General features: G+C 42.6%; 1 long non-coding RNA gene across 1 annotated transcript; it reads right to left on the reverse strand.

The window, feature by feature from the left end:
- Positions 1–300: 300 nt before the first annotated feature.
- On the reverse strand, positions 301–1,425 carry LOC141370119 (uncharacterized). Its single transcript, XR_012373880.1, has 3 exons — positions 1,134–1,425; positions 793–871; positions 301–432 (listed from the first exon to the last, which is right to left on the reverse strand). It is a non-coding gene; the product is annotated as an uncharacterized lncRNA (long non-coding RNA).
- Between the last annotated feature and the right edge of the window lie 11,595 nt (positions 1,426–13,020).

Raw genomic sequence — 13,020 nt, forward strand, 5'->3', positions numbered from 1 at the left:
ATTTCTGACATGCTCTCAGATGGTCTGATGCTGCCAGTCCAGGGACCACACTTTGAGTAGCAAGGGTCTGTAACAGGGTTTGATAAACCATGCCTCCCATGGTTTTTGTAAATAGAGTTTTATTGGGGGACAGTCATGTCCAGCTAGGTAGTTATAACAGATTGTACGACCCAAAAGAGCCTAAAATATTTACTATCTGGCTCTTTATTGAAAAAGCGTGCTGACGCCTGGTTTATCACAGGTTAATGTTGGCATATTTGTCTTGAATGGGATGACCCAGGTCTGTATGCCATGCTCATTATCAGATGATAGAGAATCCGAGGGTCTCACAGGAGGGTCATGGTGAATTTTGAAGTCCCAGCAATTATTAGCTCTTCAGACCTCCTTTTGAAGCTTCCAGATTTGGTTTACAATTTTGGTAGTGAAAATTGTCTGTGTGTACCCCAAAAAGGAAGGATAATTTGTACTCTTCTGAATGTTGTTTGGCTAATGTCTTAAGCTGTACAATCTATTATCCATAAAATTCTAATGGATTATGCTATTTATAAGAGTTTTTTACATTTAAACATTATACAAGTATGTTTGTTGAGAAAACATATATATGTATATATATATATGTATATATACACACATATATGGTATTTATAATCTGAAAATAAGAAATGACCACTAAGATGTTTTAGCAGATAACTTCTCAGGTTATTTCTAGAGATACACATACCACACGTCACAGGGAAAACTGAGGCTGTAGCATCAGTTTTCTTATCTCTAAAGTGGGGAGAATAATAATACCTGTGTGAAATAGTAGAACGTATTGACTGCTCTCTGCCCACAGCTCCTGATGCAAGGCTCTTGAAACCCTTGTCATTTCCTGAGTGATAAGAACACCAGGAGCATCTCTTATTCTGATACTTACTCTTTGACTCCATCCCTGACACAGGGCTCCTAACCCCTTGAATATTCCTAAATGGTAAGAGCACTAGGGACAACTTTTGTTCTACTGAGGCTACTCTGGGGGGGGCTTTTGGATGAGGGCTGGTCACCACAAAGACCAAACCCTGGTAGGAAGCTTGGGATTTTCTCTTGAGAAGGGAGAGGAGCTAAAAATGGAGTTAATGATCAATGATGCCTACCTGAAGAAACTTCCATAGAAATCCAAGAGTCCAGGGTTTGGAGAGCTTGCCCTACACATCGCTTCCATCTGGATGTTCATCTGTACCCTTTAAAATACTGTTTAACAAACCGGAAAGTGTGTTTCCCTGAGTTCTTTGAACTGTTGTAGCAAATTAATCAAACTCAAGGAGGGGGGTCATGGGAATCTCTGACTGATGGCTAGGTAACAGCCTGGGCTTGCTATTGGCATCCTGAGTTGGAGGGAGACATGAAAACTCAGTCTGTAGCAGGTTGGTCAGAAGCATTGGTGATTACCTGGGCTTGCGACTGGCAGCCGAAGGTGAGGGGACAGTCCCATAGGACTGATTGAACCCTTAACCTGTGGGGATCTGACACTGTCTCTGAGTGGATAGTGTCATAATGAATTAAATTGTAGGACACCCAGCTGGTGTCACAGAGAATTGGCTTGGTGTGGGCAAGATGCCCCCAACACTTTTGGTGACCAGAAGGGTCAGAGGTGTGAGTGTGAGTGTGAGTGTGAGCGTGGTCATCCTGTAAAAGTAATGAGAACACACAGGAGAACCATGGGACAGAAAGGTACAGTAGGAGGAACCGGAGTTTTCCCTACATAGGAAGGAAAAAACAGGTTTTTCTTAAAACCTACCTCATGGGGTTGTTGTTAAGATTACATGACATCACATCTATAAAGAACTGAGCTCATGTTAATAGCTCAATATACGTTAAGTTTTGGAAATGAGATTCTACTGATGTATAAACTACCCTGGGGAGTTTGGGGGCCATAAAATTGGTGCCCTTCATTTCCATGTCACTCTGTGCTGGAGAGAATTTGGCTGTAAGACCACACCCACCTCCTCGCGATGCTGAGAAGTACAGTGTGGCTGGGCTGACCAACCCAACACAGAGCCAGGACTGCGGGGGGGTGGCCACGGGGGGTGGTGTGGAGAGTGGAATTTGGTGGAAAGCTAATCTCTGCCACAATATATTTTACCTATTTTTCTGTGGGACTGTTCATCTTTTGCTTTTTGATATGTGTGAGGAGTTTATAAAGGAACAATAGTAACCTATATTGCAAAATTTTGCTTTGGCATCCTTTTTCATGTTTCACTTTGTCTATGGAATTTTCTCTCTCTAAAATAACTTTTGTTAGTATGTGCACATATACATATTGTAGAAAAACTTGAAAATAACAAAAAGGATGAATTGGAATATTAAAATTGCTCAGAACCGGACCACTACACAGAACAAGTCCGCTAACACCTTGATGTAACTGGTGTGTGTGTGCGTGTGTTTCTTCACACACGATTGGATTTTTACTCTATATTTGGTATATAATTTTATATCTTGATTTTTTATTTAAAATTCTATTGTAAGCATTTTCCTATGCCACTGGAATTTATCTAAAAACATAATTTTAATGACTGCTTAGTATTCTATCATATAGATGTTCGATATTTTATTTAATAGTTTTCTTCCAATATTTTCACTATTACAAGTTATGTCTCAGGAAATGTCTTTCTCCACAAATCCTCGGCCATTCCTTCACACGTGCAATAATTGTGCATCGAGCACTCACGACGGGCCAGGCACCGCGCTGGGGTTAGGAAGTCATCAGCTAAAAAGCAGATGTCATCACTCTTGTCCTGGGACTCACAGTTTCACACTGTTTTCTTAGCATGAGTTTCTAGAAGTGGAATTGCTTCTGTCAAAGAGAGAGAGAGAGAGAGAGAGAGAGAGAAGCTGATTTGGAGGAAGTAGCTGAGCCCCGTGAAGGGAGGAGCACCGAGCAGGGATCTGCCAAGTCCTGCTTCTGAGGGGATGATGTAACCATCCCCGAAGGCTACACTGACTCTGGGCAAGCTTCTTGTGAACAGACTCTGATGTCCAGTGGTCTGCTCCAGCCACAGGTTGTTGTTCCTTTGAGGTTTGGTTCAAACTTCTCTTAAAATATAAATATAATGAGGAAGCCATATACATGTGCTTCTTGGGAAAAAGTGGACTTTAGTGTCCAACAGGATAGTATCCAGGATCTTTGGTGGGGTGGTTGATGAAAGAAACCATAATCACTGTAGAGGGCAGTTCTGTCCTGAGAAGATAGGACAGAAAGCATACAAATGGAAGCCACATACCATAGGTCTAACTGTTGAACAAAATACATTCTTATTCTCCTGCCTTTGCAAATATACCTTCATAACTACCTGAAGACCAGGTTCAAGTTCAGAATTCCTGGGCTCCTTAAGGTTATATGCAGCAGTGCAGGACAAGCCCACTCTAGGCCCGTGGCCTGTCGCCCCTTCTCTTCTCATCCCCAACACCCGAGGGGCCTCTAAGCTCCATCCATACCCCACCGACAGCTGTGCCATTTTACCCTCAGGGTCTGGGGGGTGTCACAGATCCCAGGAGGACAGACCCTAGGGAATAGATCCACGTAGTCCCTCAAAGTGGGAAAAGCAGCTTGGGCAGGAAATTCAGGCTCCCAGTTATCTGGAATATGGTCTATAGAAAGAAACACGGGCTCCAAGGAGGCTCATCCTCACCCCAAAGTGATTAGGGAGCTTGATTGGGGCACTGGGACAAAAGAGCCTAGGTCCAAGGTGTACAGCCGACAGCTACCATTTACTGAGCTATACTCTGTGCCAGATCCTGTTCTCCATGATTTCTGTGTATTGTTACTTCCAAATCACAGAGTGGTCAAGGAGCTTGTCTAACTCACAGGTGGTAATGGTCCAGCCAGGATTCCATCCTGACAATCTGAATCGAGAATCCACACTCTTAACTTCAGTAGTTTACTGCTTCTCATAAAAGGCTGGGAAGCTCTGGGTTAGATGATCTCGAGACCTACTTCCTTCCTGGTGGTGTGATTCAGCTTTGCAAGGAGGGCAGCCCCTAGTCTGGCCAGCTCTGTAGGAGGGGAGGCCCCCAGAGCGTGAAAGATGCTATGTCTAGTATCCTGTGACTCCATGAGTTCACACCCCTTCACTCCTGGAGACAATATCAAGACATATGTTCTATTACTAAATATTCCGAATTTGGACTTTGTTGATCATTTATGAAAATAGACTATAGTTTCTCCTCTGAATTTTCTCAGGATTATCTCCCTAAGTGGGGATGTTAAAATGCTTCCTTCTGGATGGACCTTTCTCTCTTCATCATGGAAATTACATTGTTTTCTCCTGCTTCTAGCAAATCGCACTGTGGGGGAAATACATTCCCTTGTAAATGCTCCTAAGCCTAGGTTTTGGAAAAATGGAAGTATTTTATCAAAATAATATTTAGACTCTGGAAGTCTTTTCTGAGTTTCACCATCTTGGTTCTATGGATAATGTTTTGGCTGGGGCCATGGTCTGGTGTTAAATCTCATTCCTGCATTGTGGATTTTGGAACAGTAACTGGATCATTAGACAGTCCTTCATTCACTGCCCCCTCCATACAGGCCTGCTTGGGAGTTTTGGTGAAGGACTTTGGGAGAACGCCAGCCCCCATGGCTCTCATTCCCCCTAGCAGTGGTCTCAGGGGTACCCTGACATGTGGAATGGATATTACCCCCAAATTAAATCTATAAAATATTTCGTACCTTCTGTATTACTCTCCCTTGGACAAAGGAGTAGGAATAATCAATGTAGAACTTTGGCCAGTCTGATAACTCCCTGGCACAGTTCTGGAAAATGTGAAAGCAGAGGGAAGTTCTATATAATTGCCCAAGTGGGAATGATTTCAACAAGCACATGGTTTTTCCCATGGGCAGTGGCAGGACGGTTCTTCTGTATTTGATTGTTCTCACGTATCCAGTGGTGAAAGAGTTTGTTTCATTCTTGTGCTTGTTAACATCTGCCTCCCTATAGCAACTGCCCTCTGGGTTTGTTCAGAGAGCCCGTGGGATGAGAAGGGCTGCGTGTTCCTCCTACATGGGTATTTTGTGTCTGTGTTCATGAGTTGCAGACCGATTGGGGCAGTGTCTAGGTCTCAGGCTCAATTTTCTCTCCTCCGTAGACAACTACTATTCGGTAGTTTAGAGTTTGGAGCCCTCTGCCAGTATGTCTTTAAGAGAATGATCTTATTATTCAGCATCCTGTGTTGTCAGTTCTAGTCCTGGCTGTGCTGCTTCCAAAATTTGACATGGATATCCACCTTTGTGTTTCTTGTTTCACTAATGGTCAGTGGAGACAGAAGGACCTGTCTTGCCTACCTGGAGAGTGGGGCAGGCATCTAACCAAGGGTTATTCCAACAGACTTGGGGGAATTAATGAAGGAGCGAGAAAGGTAAGTGAGACATGGTCCTTGCTGTCAATAGAAACCAACAGGTAAGTGACTAACTCTGGCGTGTGGGCAAAAGAACTCTGAAACTTTGCAGTGCTTTGTATGAATAGTTATGGCTGTTGAGCATTTGTGGAGTGACCATAGCTTGGGAGACAGTGCCAGTCTGGGAATCTTAGGAGCTGACTTAGTCCGGGTTATCAGGCCCAGTAGAAAACATTTGCACTAGGCACCAAGAAAAATCTCACGGTTCATCCGATGGTCGTTTCTGGAATTGTATACCAGGTACCTACATAGAAATGGCTTCTAAGGACTGACCTCATCAAAAACAAATCCGTTTAGTTGCAATTTTCCCAAACTGTGTTCCATACTCATTTTGGAGATGTTAATAAGTGTGGTGAAAAAAAAATATTGTGGGCTCAAATAAGTTTGGGAGATGTATACTACCTGTCCCTTGACAATGCGTAATACATGTTAGCAGATTAAAGGCCCCCTAAACTGAAAAGTTTTGCATTAAATAAATCTGTTAATTTTGTTTAATTTAAACTTGTGCATCTAAGGTTTTTTAGGGTCCCACTTAATAATTCCTGGTTGGCAAGTGTTCTTCAAGGCACCAGTTTGGGAAATGCTGACTGGTAAAATTGTGGCAAACATGGCAGGTGATTGCAAGAGGAACCAGATGAAAGCCTACAGATGCATTGGCCCAAATTTATTTCCAGGAGCAGAAAACAAAACAACTGAAAACATATGATCTATAGACGGAGCCAATAAATCAAAACACAAATATTTGTGCTTACTGTATTATTGTTTATGGTTTAGGCAAGGATGCAAATGTGCCAATTCATCAAGCATTTTACCTTTCCTATTAACTCACCTGAATATGTCTTATTTAAAGACTACCATGTTATTTTAGATCTAGATTGGAATCTTGACTGTTCCTTTTACAAATTTGGGTGAGTCACGTGACATCTCATTTACCACGAGGGAAGATGAAACCTGGCTGACAGGGCTGCTGAGGATAGGGAAATAATGGCATTGTGCTTGGTGTACGGTAGATACTCTGTAGATGGTTGCTCTCCTCTGCCCTACAAACTATTGCTAAAAACACCCGCAATAGCTCTCCATGAGGTCTGTATGTTTTGAAATGCAGCTATTACTCACTGCCCAAGGCTGTTACAGAATTGAGGAAAAATGTTTTTCATGCTTATTCATCTTGTAGAGTCAAAAAAGAAAAACCTAAAATAGATTTCTTGAATTCTGGTGTCACTTCCTTCTTAACCCCAAGACAGGAGACTGTGGGCATGAGCGTAATTCATCACAGAAAGCTGAAGTGGCACTGTTGTCACCGTGACTGTGGCCAGCCCGGGAGCCTGGGGATAGTCCCTCCCCTGGCTGGGGCTGACTATGGTCAGGACTGCTGTCACCCAACAAGCTCACTTCCTTTGCCCAGTTTTTCTTCTTGCGTGTGTGCTTAAATAATTTGAGAGGGAAAGTTTCTGCCAAAAAGCCCAGAGGGAAGTGGCACTTATTTTTATGCACCTGGTGTCTTAAAGCCTGGGAGTCTCCTTTCTATAGTATTTTCACTTTGAGGAAGTTAGGACCATCCATCCCTCCATCCATCAGCAACATCCAACATCGACATTGACTAAACACCGTGTCCCGGTCCCATCTATAAGGAACCTGCCCTCACAGAACATAGCGACCAGAAGGGAATGACATTAGGATGTAAGTAACCTGATGGGCCCACACGTAGCTGTGTGTAAACTGCCACCAGGGATAACGTTCTAGGTCACCAGCAGTCTGGCATAAGGCATGACTAAATTGTAGCTGTCATTCGAAAGTTTCAGGATCCACTTTCAAGAGAAAAATGAATAAATATTGAGTTCCTTTTAGCCATTTGTAGACACGTAGCCTTTTTGTCTTTATTCACCAGGCAGACCTGGGTTTGAGACTCTCTGATATGAATAAGGCCATCTTTGCTTCTAAAGAGGTGAAACTATTGGCTGAGACTTGCTTTTGTTGCTTGACACGAAGACACAGACACTTAATACAATTCATCTTTGTTTTACAAGACCCAAAGCCTTTATGGATACATTTGGTACAAAAGACTGCCAGTAGCAGGGCCTCCGATCCAATCCCTGTGGAAAAACCCATGAACAGGGCACACTTTTCTGAAGCATTCTTTGATTAAAATGCAGAAAGGACAGACCTCAAAAAACTATAAACAGAGGCAGGCATGTGGAACTAGAAAAGGAAGGTTGCCTATGAGACTAGACCCTACAGGCAGAGTTCATACACATAGCACACTTAAAATTCCCAGAAATCCTATAAAACAGTTTGCTTCTCCCACTCGGAGAGTCCAGGCTCAAGGGGGAAAGTAATTCCACAAGATTTCATCCAGGCCAATCTGCTGGGCAGAATGCTGTCTTTCCACTGTGCTCTGAGAAGCTCTGTGGGGGAAGCTCATATATGCTGCTTATATCTGATGAAGGAAACAAACAATGATTTCCCTGTGTTTAACTTCTAAAAGCACTGACCATGCAACCAGGTAGCAGAGGACATTGGTCTTAGATTCTGAAAGTAATGAATAAGAACCTTGGAGGGAGAGGCTACTCTCCACTATGCCAGCTGGATGGGAAACACTACCCCTAATCCTAACGTTAACCTAACCCTAACCCTAACCCTAATGCTAACCCTACACTAACCCTAAATGAACCCGAAACCTAACCCTAACTCTAAACCCTAACTGGACCCTAACCCTAAGGCTAACCCTAACAGTAACCCCTAACCATAACCTTAGCCCTTAATCCCTAACCACTAAACCCTAACCCGAACCCCTAACCCTATCCTGAACATAACCCCAACCCTACCCCTACCCCTACCCAAATTTTCTAACCCTAACCCAATCCTTGACCCTAACCTCATCCAAACCCTAACCTAACCCTAATTCTAAACCCTAATCCTAACCCCTGACCCTGTCAGATGAACCACTGGCAATCATCATGAGACATCAGCTTCCTCAGCCCCCAAATGGAAATAACAATGATACTAAAATGGAAATAATAACAGGAGGGGTCCAAGCTTAGGTTTTAGAGTGAGATGGTATTTGAGTCCAGGGTCTACCACTTGCAAGTTGTATGACCTTGGGGAAGTTACTTAAATTCCTTGGGCTTCAATTTCCTTATCTGACACGGAAGAAAAACAATAGTACCTCCCTCAGAGTATTTTTGCAAGAATTAAAGTGATGAATATATATATGCAGGTAAACACTGAGCATAGTGATTAAAATGTTGTAAGGACTCAATCGAATGTGATGACCCACACTGACTAACTCACACTGTTGTCACTCTTGAAACTTAAAAGCAATAACAAATATACGAAGGTGTTTTGTCAACTGTGAAGTTTACCCTGTCATGTTACGTATCATTAATGGTGATAATAGTTGTGGTTGGCGTGTGCTTACTATTAATACTTTTCTTTGCAGTTATGCTCTAAGAAAGATCAAATGAGTCAGCCACTCCTTACCTTGGAATATAGAGATGTCAACCAAGTTTCTCTGGATATCAGGAGCAAAAATTACACCGCACCAGAAAAGAGCCAATTCACCTAGAATGACCATCACATGTGAAATGAACATTGAAGAAGGAGACATTGGATCTAATCCATAACATTTCATCCAATCATTTCAGCTGGAGAAATGTGCCAAAGAACAACCTGGACATGGAGAAGAGAACAATCCAGCATTGTGGTGTATGTGTGAGACATTACAGAAGCTCCAGGTCCACAGCTGTACCCACTGGAACTACATCAGTATGCCCAGCTCTCCAAAGGCTGGTTCAAATCCTTGGCAAGGAAATCAAACAAGCTGACAATTTTTCAAAAAGAGTATGGCAAATTGCTGCCCATGTGCTGACGCTCTCTTCTCCCACTCCCATGGCAGATCTCCCTAACTGATGGTCTCACTCTTTCCTGCTGAGCCCAGGCAGAACTTGAGAGTCCCTCCCAGCAAAGCACACCCAGGCATATGGTACTGAAAGACTGGGGTTTTCATACAGGGTGAAATCCAATGGTAATCCCACTTTATATTATGAACCTACTAGTCATTCAACATTTCTGAGGCTAGTGACAAAGACAGACCCTGTTGGTTGTCTACCTACCAGCTATTCCCCTGTTCTTTCTCTTCCTTAGCAGAGTCTACATTGCATTATGGAGGCTGAAAAAAGTCAGGTCCTCAGTTTCCCAGCCCTCAGTTTCCACACCCCTGTGTGGCGAGGACATAGGTATTTGTCCTAATCCTGGCCGATGGGACACATTGTGTATATCATTGCTGGTGAAAGTTCCCTCTCTTTTGAGCATATAAGCAGATACATCTCTATGTCTTAGTGTGTAAAAAAACAAAACAAAACTGAGAACATGTTTCCTTTTGTATGTTTGGATTTCCATGGTGAGGGAGGTATAAAATTCAATTAATTGTTAAAATTATCCTCCCCAAACACACATGAAATAATACTTTCTACTTCCTGGAAGGAAACAAGAGCTTAGCTCGTCTCTCCTTTGTGGTTGCTCAGAATGTCCACAGTGACCCAGTTACCATAGTGATAGCTTCGTTTTCAAAGCACAGTGGAGAGGTAGCCAGCTCAGAACATGTTCCAACAGTCATGTGATTCTTTCCTGCTCTCATAGACACCAATTTCATTGTAAGCTCCATGCACCTCTGCTTCCTCCCTTTATACCGACCTTATGCTACAGAGGTTCCTCAGCCCTGGTGTGGGGGCAGCTGAGATTTTGGAAGCAGCCATTTTTCTCCTTGTCTTATTTTGAGCTCATTGATAGGTGAGGCTCTGAGTGAAGCCTAAAGGCACAGGAAGGATGATGTGAGAGCCAAGAGCAAAACCAAGCTTCCAAAACACCAAGCTTCCCCTTCTCCAAACTCTTATGCTAGTAGGGCCTTGGTGGTAGACCAGATGCCTGACATGAGCCCTTTTGGTCAAGGTAGTGGTTGCCAGACGGAAACTACCACTACAGGCTTACTTGCCGCAAATCCTAATTTCATACTACTCTCCCCACCTCTGACCTCTTTCTTCTTCAGTTAATCAATGATAATAATAATAATAGCCACTTTTTTAATTAAGCACATACTGTCAGCTTTACTATAGGATAGATGCTTTATATACATTATTTAATTTAATCCTCTGATCTCTGGAAGGTCTTTTTTAAAAGATTTATTTATTTATTTATTTGAGAGAGAGAGAGAGAGAGAGAGAGAGAGAGAGAGCAAGCGAGCACGCACAAGTAGGGAGAGGAGGAGAGGCTGAGAGAGAGGGTGAGGGAATCTTAAGCAGACTCCCCGCTGAGCGTGGAGCCTGACATGGGGCTCGATCTCATGACCCTGAGATCATGACCTGAGCCAAAATCAAGAGGTGGACACTTAACCAACTGAGCCACCTAGGCATCCCTCTGCAAGGTATTTTTAATCCCCATTTTACAGACCAGAAAACTGAGATGGAGGGAAGTTAAGAAACACACCAGTTCACTTCCAGAGGTTGACATTATTAGTTATCTTTTCATATGTCCACATTTTATCTCCCAGAGAGACTCCTTGAAGACAGACAGCAAGTAATATTGATCTTTCTAGAACCCATGGTGTTAGAAGTAATGCACGTTGGTCAACTGCTCTTTTAATACATCTTAGTATAGGGGCATGAGAAAAATTGACTTTACAAGGGCGTTAGCCAAAGACCCACTGGGAAACTTAAAAAACCTGGCCCTTCTAGGGACTGATTTGTATTGTTTGCCTATTTTTATGGTGCAGACACTCTCACCACAGCTGATTTCAAGCTGTTAAGAAGAAGGCACAGGAAGAGACAAGCACAGCTGACTCTCAGGAGGTGGTAGAGGCTAGCTCTAGGTCCTCACTGGCTTCTGGGGGTGCATAAGGTGTCAAGCCCCAAACCTTTTTGGACTGTTTGGGTGGCATTTTGGGTCTGTGATCCGCTAATAGCTTCACAAAAGCATGGTACCTTAGAAGAGTTTGGGACTGGTGGATAATTTACCCAAATCTAACTTTGACACAGAGGTTCATACTGGGTGTGTCGGTGCCCACTTAACCCTGAACACAGGAGCTTCATGTCAGTCCCAAGGAGCGCACACCCACTTAGCTTGGAGTTATGTTTAGACAGAGGGAAGCTGTGTGACCCATGGTAACCCTTCTTCATAAAAGCAAATAATTAAAGCAAAGCCTTTCTGCTGTGACTTAGAGTAACAAGGTGAAGAATTTCTTCCAAGAATGATTAACCCCAAAGATATGCAAAAAATGTCTGGCCAAACACAAAGTTTAATGATATGATAGTCTTCCTGCCAGCCGGCAGGTCTTTTCGTCATTACTTATGTCTGAGATACTCTTACTTAAACAAAACAGAAAACAAAAACCTCTTGTTTAAGCCCTGATCAAACTTACCACCAGGAGGAACATGTTTTAAAATGCTTACAATAAGAGATGATGGATTGTGGGTTTCTGAAACAATTGTATATAGAACAATAAAGAAACAGGTAGATGTGTTGTTAACAAAAAAACAGGTTTCTAATTTTTAGTAAATCTAAAAAGAGCTCTAAATCTTTTATCTTGTTAGTGAAATTGAAAACAATATTTGACAGCTCAGTAATAGGATGCCATCATAGGTATGGGTGGTTGGCCTGGGGGATTCATTCTTTCAATAAACTTTTATTGAATGCTTCCTAGGTGCCAGACCCTCTGAAAGGATCTGGGGATGTAAAGAAGAAAACAGGCCACTGACCCCAGAATGAGGTGGTTGGGGAATGCTTTCCAGGGGTTGGCAAACTACAGCCTGCCAAACCCAGCCCATGGCCTGGGGCTTCCTGGAGGACAGCCACATCCATTCATTGACATCCTGTCTATGGCTCCTTCCATCACAGCAGAGTTGAGGAGTTAGGACAAAGACAGTATGTCCACAAAGGCTCAAATAGTTACTATCTGGATCTTTACAGAAAAAGGGCCAATCCCTGCTCTAGTAAGATACTACAGGCCTAGACTAAGACACTGACAACAGACATAAAAATGAGGACACAGAACCTGATGAACTTTAGAAGGCAGTATCTGTAGTGTAGGATGGGGGTCAGAGAAAGGGAGACAGACCAGGGATAGCATCACCTTACCTCTGGAGCCTGGAGAGAGGGACCTTTGCTTCCAGGCTGTCTCTTTCCCACCCCATAGGCCCCGAGAAAGCCATCCTCAGCATTTCCTGGTGCCCAATAGAGCAAACCGTTTATATGTTTTTCAAGCATACTCCTATATTAATGTTCTAGACAGCCTGGGACGATACACTTAAAACAAACACTTCTTTTTTGAGTTAATAGTTCATTGAAATATTTTTTACTACTTGATCTAATGCTACCATAGAAATCAAAAGGACTTGACTAAATATAAGCCACTTAAATAAAATATAGCAATATTGAATTTGGCAAGTTAAAATCTATAAAAGTGTTTTTCATAATTGTTAATGACTATGCTAATCCAAAATAAAGCAACTATCAGATATTTTAAACTTTAACTGATAAAACTTTAACAGAGTAGTGGCAAGGTGACTTGATGGTAAATCTTGGCTTCATTTCTTTATC

The sequence above is a fragment of the Callorhinus ursinus genome, unplaced genomic scaffold (genome assembly GCF_003265705.2).
Source record: "Callorhinus ursinus isolate GAN/ISIS: 27379988/994484 unplaced genomic scaffold, GSC_fseal_2.0 scaffold26, whole genome shotgun sequence".
NCBI lineage: Eukaryota > Metazoa > Chordata > Mammalia > Carnivora > Otariidae > Callorhinus > Callorhinus ursinus.